Here is a 21493-nt window from a genome sequence, read left to right as displayed (position 1 = left end):
TCTGTGTCATTGGCTCTGCACCATCTCACCTCCGGCCACCAAGGGAAGGTAGGGTCAGGTAGAGTCCTGGGCTCAGGCAACATATGGCGCCCAATATGGCCAGTGGACAACATCATGCTCATTTTGTGCCTACTTGTGAACATCCTGTCTTGGGGCTCATTTTTTTTGCCTGTCGCTGCAAAGATCAGATCTGCTTTTCTCCTCTTGTTGCTGCTGTTGTGCACCTTTCAGTTGATTCTTTGGCAAGTGGCTCTTTAGTGTTTTATGTTGTAGAACCCAAGAACATTAGCACATGGACCTAATTTCTGTCTTCTTTTGTCTTTTCTGTCTGTTCATTCCAGTGACCTCGCTTTTGGTCTCGGTTCAGTTCAAAGGTGGTGACTATCTTTTCCTTGTTCTTTGTTTTGTCTTTTAGTGACCTTGCTGCAGTGAGTTTGTGGTGGCCATTTTTCTTTCTTCTTTGTATTTGTCTAGGTGAGCATGCAGTGGCCATCTTTTCTGTCTTCTTTGTCTTTGTCTGCTCATTTTTATTTTTGGTCTGGATTCATCCTGACACCTGGGATGGTATCCCATAGGGGCTGGTCTCCCAGGTGGTGGTACCAGAGATTGGCTCCCAAAAGCTTTTCTATCCCAGGGACACTGTTCAGGCATAGGACCTTTGAGCTACACCTGAGGGAGTCCTCTGCTTAGTATAAGACTTTTGTCACCTTCTCTGTCATATTTGTCACATCTGTGCATGCTTGTTTCCTTTGTGCTCATTGTCATGAGTTTCTTCCCCTCTATCATCAAGGAGCCCCAGATTAGGGCTCTGAAAACCTGTGGGGCAGGCAAGCAGTGCTGGAAGAGCAAACCAGTTGAGTTTAGTAGAAACCCGAACGTGCTTACGAAAGTAAACACAAAATGGAAGGTTCTTTCAGAACTCCTAGATTTGGAAACCTACTCTGCCTTAATACTACCACTGTGGCACAGCCTTACAAAGCTCTAGCCACACCCCAAGTCCTGCCTCCACAGAAGGAGGTGACATAGATTCTGGCCAGATCAGACTCTAGCCACTTCCTAAATCCCTCATCTGCATGCAGATGTGGCTATGCATAAGCCCTAGACAAAAATGACCACCTAAAAATATGTAAACAAGCTCTGCCCAAAAATCTCAGAAGCAGGCCTCGGCCACCAGCACATCCCGGTGCATCTTAACCAGCGCAGCAACCTTCCTCTGCAGGCTCGCCCGAGTTGCCGCTTGCTGCCTCTGCCTCTGACGCTGCCGCGGGCCGCCCTGCGCGGACCGTGGGCTGCGCCGACGCCTCCTCCGATCCTGTACCGCTGTGGGCGCCTCGGCGCGCCCCGTGATCCGCAATCCTGCGGCGGGCTGCATGGGATAATGCGGCCATGGTGCGCCGAGATCGCTTGCGCAGGATGAGGGAGTGGTTTTGGCTTCAGTGACAAACCGAGACCACATCAGTACTCCATATTTGAGCAGGCCAGCATTGTAGAGTCCCTTCTGCGGCACCTGGGGCTCCAGAACCGCAGAGTCAATCTGCTGTCTCACGACTATGGAGATATTGTTGCTCAGGAGCTGCTGTACAGGTACAAACAGAATCGATCTGGCCGGCTCACCATAAAAAGTCTCTGCCTGTCGAATGGAGGTCTCACTCCAGTCTTTGGACCATACACTCGACCCAATGAGAGTGAGCTGTGGGACATGTGGGCTGTGATCCGCAACAACGACGGGAACCTGGTCATCGACAGTCTTTTACAGTACATAAATCAAAGGAAGAAATTTAGAAGACGCTGAGTGGGAGCACTTGCTTCTGTGACCATCCCCATTCATTTTATCTATGGGCCATTGGATCCTATAAATCCGTACCCAGAGTTTTTGGAGCTGTACAGGAAAACGCTGCCGCGGTCCACAGTGTCGATTCTGGATGACCACATTAGCCACTACCCACAGCTAGAGGATCCCATGGGCTTCTTGAATGCATATATGGGCTTCATTAACTCCTTCTGAGCTGGAAAGCGTAGCTTCCCTGTATTATCCCGCATTCTCCTATGTGTGTATTCCACTTAGAAATGCCCCAGAGAGGTCCTGGCCATCAAATACTATCATTTCATAAATGTCCATTTCATTCACACTGGTGAACAAACTATAGAAAACAGGCAGCTGGAACTCTAAGGGTGACAGGCTAACCCACCTCATTTCTAAGGGTGACATGATAATCCTCTCATTTCTGTGACATCTGACCAAGTAAACAGATCTGCTGTCATTTTATGTTATTAGGACATTCTGACTAATAACACTTTTCATTTATGTATAAAGACAGCATTAGATATTCCCCCCCCCTTTGGTGTTAAATACTCCAAAACCCTCCCCAAAACCCGCCAAAACATAAAAACCCAGTTTCTGTGGACTTTATAAAAATATTTAGAAATGCTAACTTCTGGCCCAATCCTAATTGGAATACTGGAGTAAAGAGTGAGGGAGGAGTTTGCTATCTCCCTTTCAAGACCTGTAAACAGCTTGTGAAAGGGAATATTTTGTCACTCCTTTACATTTAGTTTCATCAGGGGTAGCTGGGGTAGTGCGCCTGCTTAGCATGTTAAAGCCCTCGGGTTCAATCCCCAGCAGTGCTCCCACCCTCCTTAACCCCCCCCCCAACCATAATAGACACTGGCATAAATACAGTGTTCTGAGTATGCGTCTAAGACTGATTTGCATACTCGTGTATATATTACAAACAGTTGGCCCTTGCTAAGAAGAAAACCTCATTATACATAGAATTTGTGAATAAACAAGTTAAAATTATTTACAGGATTTCCTAAAACCTCAAGGTATTAACCGATTGCATCTGTGCCAGAGATTTACTGTTACTATCAGAAAGTCAAACGAGCAGTAACTAACAGCCTGCTTTCTCGCATCTCAGAGCTTAGGTGCATGTTCTTCCAGGGCTGAAGTGAAGGGGAGGGACCATTGTAACAGCCGAATGTCCACTGACTCCTCTTATGATGGCTGCTTAGCATCCACTGGCTGTTCAGAAAGGCTTTCTCACATAACTCCTGTACTTAGACAGGCAAGTTCCCAGATACTTTAAGAACAAATTCTGAAAGACCTAAGAGGAAATGGTGCTGAATACTTTTTTAAGCCACAGTTTTAACTTAGTTAAAAGCATTATTGATTCTTTTAAATTCATTTTTAAACTAGAAATTTCAAGTATAGCAACTTTGAAACTGGAATGAATGAGTGTTTATTTTCTATTAATAAAAACAAACTGTGACAAAAAAAAAAAAAAAAATCTCAGAAGCAAATCAATGGTATGCGGGTGGCCAGATCCTGAGCTGTTTAAAAAGATAGAACAAAGAAAGAAGTGCACAAAAAATAAAGCACACATGTTGAAATCATCTCCATCTGGACTCCTTTGTCTTCAGTGAACACTCTGTTCAAGACCCCTTTGCCTGCTCTGCATTGTTTCTGAAACCCAGGCCTGACACACCCCTGCCAGCTGGGCTTTTTTTTTTTTTTTAAACAACTTTATTTTACAAAACAAAGATAAATGTACAGATATTAAACATTTTTTGCTTAAAATTATACATTTTTGTCAGTACTTATTTTTCAGATTTTAACATAATTTTTACATAAAACTATATGAATATATTTTTTAGTCAGTACTTGATTTTTTTCAAGGTTTGATAGTATGCCTTGAAAACTTAATAGTTACAATGAGCATAAAGTACATGTAAAATAAAGTGTAACACTGAAATAGTTAAAGTTTTCTTGTTTTGTAAATATTTTTTTGTTTCGTTTTGTTTTCTTTATTTCTTGGACTTCATACAGTCTGTGAGTTGTTTCTGGGGCAGTGCAAGCCTCTGGGGTTAACATCCCACTATCAGTGACTGCATATTATGTCTGTTCTTTTGTGACTGGGTTATCTCACTCAGGATGATCTTCTCTAGATGCAGCCATTTTCTTAAGAATTTGGTTAAGTCATTGTTTCTAATGGCTGAGTAGTATTCCATTGTGTATATGTACCACAATTTTTGTATCCATTCATCTTCTGAAGGACATCTGGGTTCCTTCCAGCTTCTGGCTATTATAAATAGAGCCGCTATGAACATTGTGGTGCATATATCTTTGTTGTGTATTAAAGTGTCTCTGGGGTATATGCCCAGCAGTGGAATAGCTGGGTCTTCAGGTAGTATTATATCCAATTTTCTGAGGTATCACCAGACAGATTTCCAGAGTGGTTGTATTAGCTTGCAACCCCACCAACAGTGGAGAAGTGTTCCTCTTTCTCCGCAGCCTCGCCAGCATCTGGTGTCATCTGAGTTTTGGATCTTGGCCAATCTGACTGGTGTGAGGTGGAATCTCAGGGTTGTTTTGATTTGCATTTCCCTGATGGCTAAGGATGTCGAGCACTTCCTCAGATATTTCTCGGCCATTCGGTGTTCCTCAACTGAAAACGTTTTGTTTAGCTCTGTACCCCATTTTTTAATAGGGTTATTTGATTCTCTGGTGTCTAGCTTTTTGAGTTCCTTGTATACCTTGGATATTAGGCCTCTATCTGATGTGGTTTTGGTAAAGATCTTTTCCCATTCTGTTGGTTGCCATTTTGTTTTCTTGACGATGTCCTTCGCCTTACAGAAACTTTGCAATCTCATTAAGTCCCATTTGTTAATCTTTGACCTTAGAGCTTGAGCCATTGGTGTTTTGTTCAGGAAATTTTCTCCTGTGCCTATGTGTTCTAAGGTTTTCCCTACTTTCTCATCTAATAGTTTCAGTGTATCTGGTTTAATGTGGAGATCTTTGATCCACTTACACTTGAGCTTTGTACAAGGAGATAAGAAAGGGTCTATTTTCATTCTTTTGCATGCTGAGTGCCAGTTGGACCAGCACCATTTGTTGAATAGGCTGTCCTTTTTTTATTGAATGTTTACTGCTCCTTTGTCAAAAATCAGGTGACCATACACATGAGGGCTCATTTCTGGATCTTCTATTCTATTCCATTGATCCACATGCCTATTTCTGTACCAGTACCATGCAGTTTTCAGCACAATTGCCTTGTAATATAGCTTGAGGTCAGGGATACTGATTTCCACAGATGTTTTTTTTGTTGTTGAGGATGGATTTCGCTATTCTAGGTCTTTTGTTATTCCATATGAAATTGCACATTGATCTTTCCAATTCCATAAAGAACTGGGTTGGAATTTTGATGGGGATTGCATTGAATCTGTAGATTGCTTTTGGTAGAATGGCCATTTTTAAGATGTTAATCTTTCCAATCCATGAGCATGGGAGATCTTTCCACTTTCTGAGATCCTCCTCAATTTCTTTCTTTAGAGGTTTCAAGTTCTTGTCATACAGGTCCTTCACTTGCTTAGTTAGAGTCACACCAAGGTATTTCATAGTTTTTGTGATGATTGTGAAGGGTACCTTTTCCCTAATTTCTTTCTCCACATGTTTGTCATTTGAGTATAGGAAGGCTACTGATTTGTTTGAGTTAATTTTGTATCCCGCCACTTTGCTGAACTTGTTTATCAGCTGTAGGAGTTCTCTGGTGGAGTTTTTGGGGTCACTCAAGTACACTATCATGTAATCGGCAAAGAGTGATATTCTTATCTCTTCCTTTCCAATCTGTATTCCCTTGATCTCCTTTTGCTGTCAAATTGCTCCAGCCAGGACATCCAGTACTATATTGAATAGGTAGGGGGAGAGTGGGCAGCCTTGTCGAGTCCCTGATTTTAGTGGGATTGCTTCAAGTTTTCCGCCATTAAGTTTGATGTTGGCTGTTGGTTTGCTGTATATTGCTTTTATTATGTTTAAGTATGGACCTTGGATTCCTGTTCTTTCCAGGACTTTTAACATAAAGGGGTGTTGGATTTTGTCAAATGCTTTCTCAGGGTCTAGTGAGATGACCATGTGATTTTGATCTTTGAGTTTGTTTATATGGTGGATTACGTTGATGGATTTCCTTATGTTAAATCATTCCTGCATCCCAGGGATGAAGCCTACTTGGTCATGATGAATGATCGTTTTGATGTGTTCTTGGATTCGGTTTGCAAGAATTTTGTTGAGTATTTTTGCATCAATGTTCATAAGTGAGATTGGTCTGAAGTTCTCTTTCCTTGTAGGGTCTTTGTGTGGTTTAGGTACGAGGGTTATTGTAGCCTCAAAAAATGAGTTGGGTAATATTCCATCTGATTCTATCTTTTGGAATAGTTTGGAGAGTATTGGTGTTATATCCCCAATAAATGTCTGATAAAATTCTGCACTGAACCGGTCTGGACCTGGGCTTTTTTTGGTAGGGAGGCTTTTGATGACTTCTTCTATTTCTTTAGGTGTTATAGGGTTATTTAGATGGTTTACTTGGTCCTGGTTTAACTTTGGCATCTTGTATCTGTCTAGGAATTCGTCCATTTCCTCCAGATTTTTCAATTTTGTGGAGTATAAGTTTTTGTAGTAGGATCTGATGATTTCTTGAATTTCCTCAGTTTCAGTTGTTATGCCGCCACTTTCCTTTCTGATTTTGTTAATTTGGATACTCTCTCTTTGCCCTCTAGTTAGTCTGTCTAGGGGTTTATCAATCTTGTTGATTTACTCAAAGAACCAACTCTTGGTTTTGTTGATTTTTTCAATGGTTCTTTTTGTTTCTAGTTGGTCTATTTCTGCCCTAATTTTATTATTTCTTGCCGTCTACTCTTTTTGGGTATGTTTGCTTCCTTTTGTTCTAGGGCTTTTAGCTGTGCTGTCAGGTTGCTGATGTAGGCTCTCTCCAGTTTCTTTTTGGAAGCACTTAGGGCTATGAGTTTTCTTCTCAATACTGCTTTCATTGCATCCCATAGGTTTGGGTATGTTGTGTTTTCGTTTTCGTTGACTACTAGAAAATCCTTAATTTCTTTCTTTATTTCTTCTTTGACCCTGCTATCATTTAACAGAGAGTTGTTTAGTTTCCATGTGTATGTGGGTTTTTTGTTGTCTTTGTTGTTGTTAAAGACCAGCCGTAGACCATGGTGATCTGCGAGGATGCATGGGAGTATTTCAATCTTCTTATATCGATGAAGGCTCGCTCTGTTTCCAATTATGTGGTCAATTTTCGAGAAGGTGCCATGGGGTGGTGAGAAGAAGGTGTCTTCTTTTACTTTAGGATAATATGTTCTGTATATATCTATTAATTCTAGTTGGTTCAAAGTCTCTGCTAGTTTTTCAGTGTCCTTGTTCAGTTTCTGTTTCCATGATCTGTCCATTGGTGCGAGTGGGGTATTAAAGTCTCCCACTATTATTGTGTGGGGTGGGCTTTAATCTCAGTACTCTACTGATCCTTGACCTGCCAGAATTCATAGGCCCCCCTCTGGGATTTGTTTCCACACTTCCCAGTTTGAGTTTCTGCACACTGGCCTGAAGGCAGCAGAAGCTGCGCTCCCTCAGACAAGCTGTGTGAGACTGAACCAAGTCCCACAAAAACCCTTCTAGTTACTCATGTACTCAAGGTTAAGACTCACAACCTGGACCAATTTTTGGAGAAGGCTGATATTTTGGCCCCCTGGATATTGCCAGAGACCCTGACCTCTGGATGAATGTTCTCTTCTTTGCCCTCAAGTGCAAGGTACAGTCTGATTACTCCTCCCTTGCTCTTTGTCCCCATCTTCCAAACAGTCATCACCAGTCTTAAGAATTCTTAGGATAAGGCTAATATTCACCTTTCCATTAATGACCCCATCCCACTTTCTCTGGGAAAACAGATTGATTTTAGCAATGAGTATTACAATGAAGATGAGGATGAGGGCACCATTGCTCTAGCCCTCTGCCATCAGGTTCCAAGCCATGCTCTAGCCCTGTTGTCCAAGGTCTTACTAGCCTTATTGCTCCCAACCCATCGAAGGTACCACCAGCTTACTCCTGGAGTCACTCTTGTGGTGGTCGCTCCAGAAATTTCTATCCCTCGTGCTAGACTGCCACTTCCCTGGGACCCTCATTCTCTTCAGGTATATTGTGAGGCTTTCCCTGTCAATCTTGGCCCTGATGCAGTGACAAGGCCCTGGATTCCCACTCCTCTGGCAGACTTGGCACTGATCAGAAAACTCTGACCCAGACTCCCCTTATTTTGAACAAATACTGAAGTAATGGACAATGAATCTCTAGACTTATTACAATTGGTATAATCTTCTTAAGGTTGTGCTCAACCCCACTGTGCTTCTTAATTGGAGGTCTGCGTATCATGACTTGGCTGAGAACCAGGCTAGAATTAACCTTGAATATAACCTTAACACTAATTTTGACATGCTTACTGGCCATAGACCAGGGATGATGAAGGAACCATAAGACCAGGTCCAGGAGACATAATGTACATACTGTGTTTATTAGTTTTTCTTCAGCCATGAAGGGCTCATGAGCTCTGCTGGGCTTCAGTGCTCCTGCCCCCCATTCTTTTGCCTGTGGCAGTTAATTCCCCAGCCTACCCTGTTATTTTCTCTTCCAGTGTGAGTTTGAGTTTTCCCTTCATAGACTTAGTCACTACTACAAGACAATTAGAAGGCAACTGACCCATGGAGGAAATGTTGCTTTATTCCTTCACTCTTGTATCCAGCTATGCAATGTGACCATGGAGAATTTTCAAGGTAATCTAACCTATGGCACCATGTTAGGCATGGAACTTCACATCCTCCCCCCCATTGATTACAAATCCCCAAAGAATTCTCCAAGCATAGCATGTCCACCCCTGCTTCGTTGTCCAAGGGTTACTCAAATGCCTACTTTTATGAGACCTCCTATCCCTTGGGAGCACTGCCAGCCTTCATTAGGTGTAAAACTTGCACAATATTATCATATAACCTCACACGTGGCACATGGATGTGTATCACACATAATGATTACAATATCACTTTCTATGTTAACATGGATCCCATTATATTCCGAAATGACCCCATTATGAGCACTTGAAATTTATGTGGCCCCTCTGTCTTGACTTATGCCCCCTTTCTCTCCTAAAAGGAGGTCTCTTTAATGAGATGTATTTCTACATAAAATGGTCAGCGAACATGTAAACTGGAGCAACCCACATGAATGTGACCATTGAGAACCACCCCCAGTCTGTGTCCAACCTCCTTTTTTTCTTTTTGGTCACCAATACTTCCATTCTCAGAGATAGCCTGTTTAATGAGAAATGTCTCCTGACTGCCTGCTGAATGAGGTATTCAACAATGGCTATCCTGTTGAGGGAACCAACTACCAATTAGATGCCAGTAATAAACCTACCCACTTTCATGCTGTCACTCTGATGGCCCAGACTCACTTACAACTGCTACACTGTGGAAAGAGGGATTTTGGTATTACAGCTGCCAGCATTGCAGCCATCACTGTAGGCATTGCCAGGGCAACAACAGGTGCTATTGCCTTGACCCCAGGCAGCCACTATGGCAGAGAACTGTCAATGCTGTAGTCTCTAAGTCAGCTGTGGTGCTACAGGCACAGGAGGTATGGAAACAACATCTTTATCAAGCCATCCACATTTTACAACAGACTGACTTACTGGCAGAAGAGTTGGCTCTTGTAAGAGACATGTCTCTATTGGCCTGTGACCCCAGGTTTTACTCAATCTGCCTAACTTCTTACCAGGTACATAATGCCACTGAAGCCCGACAACAGTTGGCTCAATAGCTTGAAGGTAGCTGGTCAGACAAATTTCTTAACTGTTCTGTGCTGCTAATGGAGAACAGAGCTAACTCCACTGTGACCAGGATATCTGTGCTCTCCCTAGATGCCAGATTCTTGGGAAAAGTTGAAACAATATTTAAAGGATGTTTGACCCCTCATATATAGCCACTTATGCTGTGATAGGAAGAATTGTCATGCTAATAATTATTTTAAGTGTCTCCAATAGCATATCTTCAGGCAGCATTTCATAAATAAGGTGACCCTCCAGGTGCTGATGGCCCTCAAGAATCCTGATTGCACCCCACTAAGAATGTGATAAAAGCCTGGATGGCAGAGATTTGTGAGACCAACATGTAGGCTGTTCCTTGTCTCCCTGTTGTGTGACATGTCTCCAAAGTGATATCTCTTTTAGAGCTGGTAGTCAATGACAGGTGAGATCTTGGAAGACAGGACAACCTAAGACAGGCACAGTCCAGTACACTAGGAATCTTCTGAGGTGGGGCCAACAATGTCAAGACAATGGCACCTCATTTCCCACTAGGCTGTCAAAATCTAAAAACAAAAGGCTGGAAATGTAGCTTGAATGGTGGGGACACTGCTATGTAAATGCTGGGGGCCACACAACTGTAAAAGCATCTCCTACATGAGGACCTAATTGAAGACTGCCTGAGAGGTAAAGGATTACTGGCACAAACAGTGTCAGCCAATCAAAAACTGCTATTTAAAAGAGATGCTTTCTTGGGACCAATGAGTCGTGGGAGTAGGGTATTAAAGGAGTCTGCAGGAATGCTCAGATGAGCTTGCTGTGGCATTTTTTACCCACTCCCAGAGTCTGTGCCATTGACTTTACACCACCTTACCTCCAGACCCAAGGGCAAGCAGGATGAGGCAGCAAGTAGCCCAGGGCACAGACAGGCAGCACAACTTAAGGGAAGAATTTCATTTGAATTTACTACCAAGTTTGGTTACCAATGGCAAGTTAAAAAGTATAAAAGACACTGTGACTACAGGTGATAAAAGTGTGAACTCTGCCGAGAGTTCTTTCCACTGTCACCAAAACTATTCAGACTTAGTGGATGTGCAGTTAATGCTTTGAAATACAGAGCAATGGCTCTAAACTTGCCTCTTTGTGTCCAATTTTTATCTAGAAGTTGTGCTTTACATCAAGTTAAACCATATTTTATCATGACCTGATCTATTTAACAAAAAACTAAAGGGAAAAGTTCTAAAGGTGTAATTAATAGAAAGAGTACATGCTTAGAATGATCACAAAGCCAGTTTCAATCCCAACGACTTCATAAAAACCAAAGAAAGAAAAGAAGTAATTGAATATTAAGTTTTGTGACATAATTATATTTTAGTGACTTTGTATATACTCATATACAGTAAAAAGTACAGTCCTTTGCTATAAAAACTAAATGAAAATCAGTTTTGCAAACAGTCCAATTTGCTATGATGTTACTACTGGGGTCCCTTGCCAGGTTGTATTCTTATTTAAATAAAGACAGTACATATATGAGCATCAAAATCAAATATGCAACATTTTGACAGTATATTTTCATAGTTAAAAGTGCTTATAAATAATTAATTCTGACTTTTCAGAATGTTAAAAAAGTAATATTAAAACAAAATAAGTACTTTTATTTACTTAACTCCATTTGGTGTATTGAATTTTTACTCGTGTTTATGTTCAGGGTAAGTAAGAGCAAAACAAGTAATTCATTATCAAAATCTTACCTTCACTGAACCTGACATGCTTCTTAGTTCCTTGTTCTGGCTGTTTGAAAGATGTTCTTTCACTGTGACACATGTTAAAAACAATCATTTTATTCTCCATACGAAAAACATTTGGGAAGTGTTCTAAATTCTTAAATTTTGAGTCTATATCAGATACAAGATCTCACTATATAACTCAGATGGCCTAAACCCAGAATGTGAACCATGTTAATTCACAGAGATTTCTCTGCCTTTTGTTTCCTGAGAGCTGGGGTTAAAGGCATGGCACAAACAAGTTTGAATTCATTCTTCAAAAGTTGATTGTGATTGATGACTGCTGTTCTTACCATCTTTCTTTATGTAGAATGATGAAAATTTAGTTCTTGATTAAAACAACTATACACACACACACACACACACACACACACTCACATACACAAAAGCATACACATGGAAATAAAACAATAATTTTTCATGTTTTTTCCTGATGGCTGTAGTAACCTTATATTTATGTGTTCATGGATTTCGTGCTCCTGTTTCATTCAGCTATCCATGTATCTAGGGCATCAAGTTCTATCTCTGTCTTGACACTTTGGAGGCATTTCACTGAGTGTGGTGCTCTCTACAAAGAGGGGATTTCGTGTATCATAAATTTGATTCCTAATCTAAGCACTCCTTTTCCAGAACTCTCAAAACCACCACATTTTTGGTACCTTTAAGTGGGTTCTGAGTAGCTCATTTTAGTGGATGCTGAAACCACCACCTAGATGTTTCTTTCAATAGTATTTCTGTGTAATGCTGAGACTTTATACCTAACAATAGTCTCCAATGTTCAAGAAAAGTGTGGCTCTGTCCTCAGCTAAATTTCTCCCTGGACAAAGATAAAATGCTGTCTTTATTTAGACCTTATTGCTGATGAACTATGGTGCAACATAAGTTCTACTTTGGGTGTCACCATTGTCTTAGAACTGGTTATGGGGCCTTTTAACCTGCTGTAAGAATCTTGTTCAAAAGTCCGTTGCTGAAATGATCTCCTGCAAAGCCTAGGAGAACCTTCATCCTTGAACTATTTTCAATGTTTTTAGCAGATAATTATTCCCTATTCATATAGAATCAGCATTCTGACACCATGTTTAATATCCACGAATGATGTGTATTCCTGTTGTTGTGTTGAACATGTGCCCCAGTGCATGCGTTGAGGTCAGAGAACAGCCTTGACAGTCAGTCCTTGCCTTCTTAGTTTTGAGGCCTCTTTTCTTCTCTTTTGACTTCCTGGCCTAACCAATCAGCTAAAAATGGACATTACAAAAAGAAAAGACCTTTCACTTCTATGTTTATTTATGGTTACATGAAATAGTCATGACATTGTTTCACTCTTAAATCCAAAGAATATACTTGGATTCATAGAATTTGCTCCTAGAACACACAATCCACTTGAGGGGCTGTGCAAAGGCGGCACCACCCATCTGGTGTCATAGCAGCATAACTGCCTCAGCAATGATGCTGCACAACATTTCTTAAAAAGACCTTATGAAGATCTGCTGTGAAAGAAGAAAAGCAACTCTGGTGGCTTTCCATAACTTGATCTGGTGGCCGAGAATGGTCCCAACTCATGTGATCTAAGCGAAAAGAAAGGGCCTCAGTTTGGTAAGGGCTCACACTGAGGTCCACAGAAGCTTTTGAATATGATGCTAGAATGATGGCTCAGTAGTGAAGGCAGCTTGCTACTCTTGCAAAGAATTCAAATTTGATTCCATGTTCAGTTTCCAGCACCCACGTTGGGTAGCTCATTAAACATCTCTAACTTGGAAAGATATGATCTCCCTCTATTGGCCTCCTCAGATACTTTATTCTTGGGGACATACACATATACACATTCATACAACACAAACTTTAAAAATAAAGTTAGTTGTTTAATAGATGAGGAGAGTTAGGTTGATATCAGCAAATGTGGATAACTCTAAAAGGTTTATTTTCAAGCAGAGAGCTGTTACTTTGAAAATAATGCCTAAACATAATATGTACTAGAAGAACTTTTCAGTCTTAAAGTATATTCCATTGTATGTGGCATATGAATTATAAAGACAAACTTCTTTATATTTAAACATTTCCAGAATTCAAGTTTTATAACACGGAAGTAACAGAATGTGCACAAAGGAAGCTATTTATACTTCCACTTTTAAAGTTCCATCTGAAATACTCGGAGGAGTCTATTTTTCACTGTAGACCCTTCAAAAATTCTGGATAATTCTAGGGTGATGGAGTTGAGTAAAGCTACAAGTGAAAGGTAATTTTCTGCTAAGTTTGACATTTCAAGAGTGAAACAGATCACTGGGAAACTATTTGTTTCCCATGGATATGAACTGCATATTTCAAAAGAAATTTTTAATTCTTTAAGAATTGAAAAAGAGGTCATAAAATTTCTGACATAGTGACTGTTACATACTTCCATTATACAACATCTGCCAACAACATAAAAGGCTCTAAATTTAGTGACACGCACTGTGATTGATATGACTTATCCTTTTATTTATTTGATGTCTCATAAAGTGAACTATCTGTTGCTACAAAATGCTCTAAACCACACTAAATCTAAATCAGTTTGTCTGAATAGCAAGTGTTACTCAGTGAGCTACCCACTCTCCACCAGGTTTTTTTTTCCACATGAGGTCTTTCATTAAACCTGGGACTTATTAATTGGATAGACTGCTACCTAAAGAACTCAGAATAACTTCCAGTCTCCACATTCCTATACAGGAATTACAAATGCAGTTGGCAATAACCATCTTTTAAGTGGGTTCCATAAATGTGAACTTGTTTGTTATAACTTTACCTACAATATCTTTAACATAGCATCCTGGAATAATTTAAATATATTTAAATATAAGTTTTAATGCTACTGTTGTCAAATATCTCATACACTGACATGATATTATGTTTCTGTTTCTAAAATGCTCACTTCTGCACAAGCTCCACCTTGCACTGTTAACTCATGCCTGATTTTGCATAAGTAAAATCTATGAAGATCTAGCCAGAGCTGAGCCTGATCTGTCTTAAAACCTGTGATGACAAAAACAATGTATTGGTTATAGCTGCAATTGTCAAAAATACCCACACAAAAGCTGGAGAGACGGCTCAGTGGTTAAGAGCACCGACTGCCCTTCCACTGGTCCTGCGTTCAATCCCCAGTAACCACATGGTGGCTCACAACCATCTGTAATGGGATCTGATTCCCTCTTCTGATATATCTGAAAGCAGGTACAGTGTACTTATATAAATATAACAATAAATAAATCTTTTTTTAAAAATCCAGATAAGCTATAGGGTTGTATAACCAGGGTTTCATTCATAACTAAATGGTACATTAATCTAGACTATTATGAAAGTATGTCTGCATCTTCACAGAAGAGCATATTATCTCAATCAGTCTGGACAAGAGATGCACTGGAAAGCCAAGGTTAATTATAGGATTATAGCCAATTAGTCACGCTCTGTGCATTCCGTTCCCAAAGGAGTGGGGGCTAGGTTAAAGAGCATACTTACTCCCCAATCCTTATATGATTGTTTCAGTCATTGCAAACATTGAGCATGTGTATTTCAGAAGTATCAGCTTCTTATCTTTGCTTTCCAATGAGGTCACATTTAAAAGCCATGAATTCTTACCTAAGTAAAGATGTGTGTTCAGTACTGTCATCCACTTCTAAAAGGGGGAAGAATGTATTTTTATAAAACTGTAGAAAAATAGAGTATATTAAAATGGCAAACTAACATTTTCAGACACTCCTTGGATAGCATTCTATATTATGAAAAAATATTCTATGGTAAATGTCGCTTTATAGATTATTAACACATTGAGAACTCTTGCTTATAATTTGTTGAATCAGTCAAATGCAGGGATAAGAAAGTAAGTTAATGACATTTATAGCTGAAAATAAATATCTGTGACAATGACTCTGATCCCAACTGACTATCAAATGCCATAAAGTGGTATTTACTGGTATAAATTAACAATGTCAACACATAGATATTTTTGTTGTTATTTTTGTTGTTCTTGTGGTGGTGGTGGTGGTGGTGGTGGTGGTGGTGCTGGTGGTGGTGGTGGTGGTGGTGGTGGTAGTAGTGATTTTAACCAATGGTGCTAGCAAAAATTTTAAGAGTATACTTATTTTACTAAAATATGAAGGTTTTTTTTTTTTTACTTACTCAGTGGAAATTATTCAGTTTAGAATAGAAACACCATGTACAAAGAAAATGACAGCATGGCAAAACTTAGAGGACAGGAACAAATGAGGGACAAAATCTTTGCAAAAATTCAAAGCTGACATGCAACAAATCTCAGTAGGCTTACTCTCCCTCCCTTTCTGGGGAAGACAATAAGAGTCTCCTGCCCTCTAGTATTGCTCTTCCTATTCTGTGCAGTGTGAAAATGTGCATGATCATCTTCTATCATTTCCCATGACTAGAACAAGTGGACACCTTATTTAGTTCATCAACCTGTGCTGTATCTATAGTGAGAGGGAAGAAGAGCATCAGCCTTGGGGACAGAGAAGGAAGTTCCAAGAAAAGTACTGTAAAACACAGCAAATATTTTAATATGTTTGTAGATAAACTTTATTTACTTAAGTTTTTAATAAATGCATCCAGTTTACTCTCCCTAAAGGATAAAGCATTTTTCATTATAAAATGTGTAAAAGCTCAGTGAAAACTTCTTAGCATTTTCTATGACCAAAATAAAGCATTTGAACCCTCAAAACAAATGGATTGTGGCTTAGTGAAAAACTTTGTTCTCAGTATATAGAAGTCTTCAGTTAATCTTGATCCAAACAAATAAAAATCCAGTAATATTTATATTGAAATATTGTAAAACAAACTCCTTTGTTTTACAGTTTGACACTGCCCATCTCATCCCTTTGAGGAACAGGGCCATTTGTATTGGTTTTCAGTATTTCCTCCCAGGTACAGCTCTCAAGCAAGGTAGAAAGATGAAATTATGACAGCTGCTGGAAGAAAAAACTCTCGACAGTGTTCCTTTCATTGTTAGCAAAAGTCAGCAAGACTTGGTAGACTAGGACAGTACAGTTAGGGCTGTGTATCACACAATGCTGTTATATGTTCAGTTTTCCTTCTGTGAATAATTGGAAATCATGTTTTGGAGTTAATAAACCATGGGCCAGCATGCTCTACATTACATTATAATTTGCTACAATCGACCCATAGAGAATATATACAATTTATTACCTTAAAACTTTTTTCCTCTTATATTAGGAGATATTTAATAAACTAGAACCACAAGAATAAATAAGCTCAATTTCATCAGACAATATAATTTGATATATGAATCATCTTAGAAATAATCTCGGGCACCTGGAACAGCAGAGATCGAGAGATCTCTAGTGACCTGCGCTGTGAGTAACCAAAGCACAAAGAGGGCTAATCAGAGCACTTGGAAAACACGGTCCTCTGGTTCAGTGGAGCTGGAACTCTGGCATAGGGATTCAGGATATGCATGAAAAGTCCTGGATCAAAGTCTAGACACCCAGGCCCACAGTAAGGCACAGGCCCTTGTCAGTGGAATCCAAGGTTTGCCCAGCAAAGGGGGAGTGTGAACTTCAACTCTACAGACACTCTTACACCTGGACCAGAGGGGAGTCTGACACATAGGCCCAGGGAGAGCACATTGGGAGTCCTCAGAGAGCAGAAAGTACTTGCTATCTGGAAAAGGCTCCATTGTGGCCTAGAGAAAGAGCCAAGTCCCTACCAGTAGTACTCAGGACCTGTGGGCACAGGACCTGTGGTCCCAGGACCAGATGGGTTAAGTGTAGAATTCTACCAGATATATATTGATGACCTAATACCAATACTCTCCAAACTATTCCACAAAATGGAGTCAGATGGAACACTACCTACCCAAATCATCTTTCGAGGCCAAAATAACCCTCATTCCTAAACCACACTAAGACCCTACAAGGAAAGAGAACTTCAGACCAATTTTCCTTATGAACATTGATGCAAAAATACTCAACAAAATTCTTGCAAACCAAATCCAAGAACACATCAAAACAATCATTCACCACGATCAAGTAGGCTTCATCCCTGGGATGCAGGGATGGTTTAATATACGGAAATTCATCAATGTAATCCACCATATAAACAAACTCAAAGAAAAAATCCACATTGTCATCTCACTAGATGCTGAGAAAGCATTTGAAAAAATTCAACACCCCATCATGTTAAAAGTCTTGGAAAGAACAGGAATCCAAGGCCCATACCTAAACATAATAAAAGCAATATACAGCAAACCAACCACCAACATCAAAATTAATGGTGAGAAACCTGAAGCAATTCCACCAAAATAATGGACTAGACAAGGCTTCCTACTCTCCCCCTACCTATTCAACATAGTGATGAAAGTCCTAGATGGAGCAATTAGACAGCAAAAGGAAATCAAAGGGATACAAATCAGAAAGAAAGAAGTAATAATATCACTATTTGCAGATGACATGATAGTTTACTTAAGTGACCCCAAAAATTCCACCAGAGAACTTTTACAGCTGATAAACAACTTCAGCAAAGTGGCTAAATACAAAATTAACTCAAACAAATCAGTAGCCTTCCTCTACTCAAAGAGCAAATATGCTGAGAAAGAAATTAGGGAAAAGAAACCCTCCACAATAGTCACAAAAAAAAGTAAAATACCTTGGTGTGACCCTAACTAAGCAAGTTAAGGATCTGTATGACAAAAACTTCAAATCTCTCAGGAAGAAAATTGAAGAAAATCTCAGAAGATAGAAAGATCTCCCATGCTCATGGATTGGAAGGCTCAACATTGTAAAAATGGTCACCTTACCAAAAGCAATCTACAGATTCAATGTAATCCCCATCAAAATTCCAACTCAATTCTCATAGACTTGAAAAGAGCAATTTGCAAATTCATCTGGAATAACAAAAAACCTAGAATAGTGAAATCTATTCTCAACAACAAGAAAAGTTCTGCAAAAATCACCATCCCTGACCTTAAGCTATATTACAAAGCAATCAATCCCTTCTTATCTCCTTGTACAAAGCTTAAGTGCAAGTGGATCAAAGATCTCCACATAAAACCAAGTACACTGAAACAATTAGAAGAGAAAGTGAAAAAACCCTTAGAACACATAGGCACGGGAAATTTTCCTGAGCAGAACACCAATGGCTTGTACTCTAAGATCAAGAATCTATAACTGGGACTTAATGAGATTGCAAAGTTTCTGTAAGGCTAAGGACGCTGTCAAGAAAACAAAACCGACAGCCTGGGAAAGGATCTTTACCAATCCTACATCTGATAGAGGTCTAATATCCAATATATGCAAAGAACTCAAGAAATTAGACTCCAGAGAATCAAACAATCCTATTAAAAAGTGAGGTGCAGAGCTAAACAAAGAATTCTCAACTGAGGAATACCAAATTGCTGAGAAGCACCAAAAAAAAAAAAAAAAAAAAAAAAAAAAAAAAAAATCCTCAACATCCCTAGTCATCAGGAAAATCAAATCAAAGCAGCCCTGAGATTCTACCTCACACCAGTCAGAATGGCTAAGATCAAAAAACTTAGATGACAGCAGATGCTGGCAAGGATGCAGAGAAAGAGAAATACTTCTCCTGTTGGTGGAGTTGTAAACTGCTACAACCACTCTGGAAATCAGTCTGGTGGTTCCTCAGAAAATTGAACATAGTACTACCTGAAAACCCAGCTATTCTACTTCTGGGCATATACCCCAAAGATGCTCTAACATATAATAAGGACACATGCTCCTCCATGTTCATAATTTATAATAGCCTGAAGCTGGAAAGAACCCAGATGTCCTTCAACAGAGGAATGGATACAGAAAGTGTGGTACATTTACACAATAGAGTACTACCCAGTTATTAGAAACAATGATTTTACAAAAATCCTAGGCAAATAGATGGAACTAAAGAATATCATCCTGAGGTAATCCAGCCACAAAAGAACACACATGATATGCAGTCACTGATAACTGGAAACTAGCCAGCAGAAAGCTCTGAATTCCCAAGAAACAACTCACAGACATTATAAAGCTCAAAAAGAAGTAAGGTCAAAATTGGAAGCCTCAGTTCTTCTTAGAAAAAAAAAAGAAAAGGGTGTGTATTCCTCATATATTATTATGTAACAAATTTTGTGAGCTATAATAATATTTTATAAAATAAATAATTTTTTAAAAAGAAATAATCTGCATTTATACTTTATTTTCTTTTTACTGGAAAATGTAAATTTTTAATCTTTGTAATTAAACCACTTAGATCAGTGGCTTTCACTCATCTTAATTTGACTCTTTAATATAGTTCCTCGCATTGCAGTAACCCTTCGACCAATCAATTATTTTTCCTGCCTCTTTATAACTAAAATTTCGCTGCTATAATGAATCATAATCTAAGTATATGATATGCAGAATGGTCTTAGTGACCCCTTTGAAAGGATCATTCTACCCTTAAAATGTTGTGACCCACAGGTTGAAAACTCTGACTTAGAGCAAAACAGTATTAAGAATCCTACCTGTAATTATTTGTGCATCATAATTAAGCGCTGATGTTGATTCCTCCCCAGGTGAAATTTCACTGTGATGTGGTTAGAAAGCAATAGTTATTTTAATATTTATATGAAAAAAAATTGCCAAATTTTGGCATGCTACCTATTTTTTGCATTACTAATATAGCTTACATTAGCCATTTACTTATAAATAACATAATTGATGTCCCAACACTTAACTATGGGTCTGTTGCTCTCTCTCAAGACACATATCTTGGTGGAATAAGAAATTAGTCCTTGCCTATAAGCATTTCTCAGTCAGCACTGTCACAAGCCATCACGTGTATAGCACCATACAGGCTTACTGTTTTTGTTACTTACCTGTTTGCTACAAAATGCCCAAACACACCAAATTGCTGTGTGGTGTTGTTACATATTGTTCCAGACCTTGCAGAAGCAGAACATAGTCCCTCCATATCCAATTTTCCTGGATATGACTGTGCTCCAGATTCCTGGGGTTTGTAATTGGTAAACTAGGATGCAATAACTCTCCTTGCTTCCACATTTGGCTTCGCTTATGTTGTATGATCTTGCTCTAAGGAACCATTTCCAAAGGCCTCTGATGATAGATTCCCAACAGAGTCAAGGAACTTGAGTCTTAGTTCTTTGTACTCACTGTGGATAGATGTCCCTAACCATACATGTGTGAGGAGTTTCAGTGCACAGCTGACTAACAACCAAAGCAATTCAGAGAGGACAGGAACAAAAGAATACCATGAGTAATTCATTTAATTGCTATGATAGTTGACCCAATGTATTCGACTACTTAAACACCACTCAAAGTAATGAATGGTCAGAGACAACATGATTTTCTAAACCTATTAATGTTGAATATACCATTTAAAAGGAAAATATATAAGAAACAACGTGGAAATATATAAAGTAATTATAAATTTCATGGTCAATAAAAATTAAACTAGGTAGATACTTTTCAAAATAAACAACATTAATGACATAAAATCAAAAATAACATAAATTTACCAGTACAGTCAGATTATGGATAAAGTAATCAGTCAGTATCAAAAGAGTATAAAAAAAGTATGGGCCTTGATACATACTGTTTTCATGATGTAGTATGAGCAGTCCTTGTCAGGTAACAATCTGTGGTGTTCCTTACTATATACCTCCAAATTTAAGGCAGTCTTTCTCCTATCAGTTTGGTATTCCTGATTTAAGCCATTGTCACCCTCAAGAACAACACTAAGATTGAAAAAGAAGGAACTGTACCTGTTCAACTCAATGACTTCATGTACATTTGCACCTCTCTTTGTTAAAAACTCTGCCATCTTCTCTCTTTTTTCAAATACAGCTAGGGAAAATGGTGTGAAGCCATGCTACAAAAAAAATGTTTATACTATGTGTTTCTCAACTAAAAATTCATGACAGATTTTATGTACATAAATATATACTATCCCATAAACCATATTGAGCTTCTAAGTAAGGTGTGGATGCTTCAACCCTACTTAAAAGGGGGTAAATAGTCACAGGAGATAGACGGAGGGAGAACATGGGAAGAAGAGAGGAGGAGGAGGAGGGAAAGGGGGCAGGATCAGGTATAA

The 21493-nt window shown here is 39.2% G+C and overlaps 1 pseudogene across 1 annotated transcript; it reads left to right on the top strand.

The window, feature by feature from the left end:
* The first annotated feature begins 1378 nt into the window (after positions 1-1378).
* LOC308440463 (mesoderm-specific transcript protein-like) lies at positions 1379-2066 on the top strand (annotated as a pseudogene). The gene is made up of 2 exons: positions 1379-1389; positions 1423-2066. The product of its transcript is annotated as a mesoderm-specific transcript protein-like (transcript).
* Positions 2067-21493: the final 19427 nt, after the last annotated feature.

This window comes from Micromys minutus, assembly GCF_963924665.1.
Source record: "Micromys minutus genome assembly, chromosome: 31".
In the NCBI taxonomy this organism is placed as follows: domain Eukaryota; kingdom Metazoa; phylum Chordata; class Mammalia; order Rodentia; family Muridae; genus Micromys; species Micromys minutus.
The sequence above is the reverse complement of the archived record's forward strand: the minus strand, read 5'-3'. Positions and strand labels throughout refer to the sequence as shown.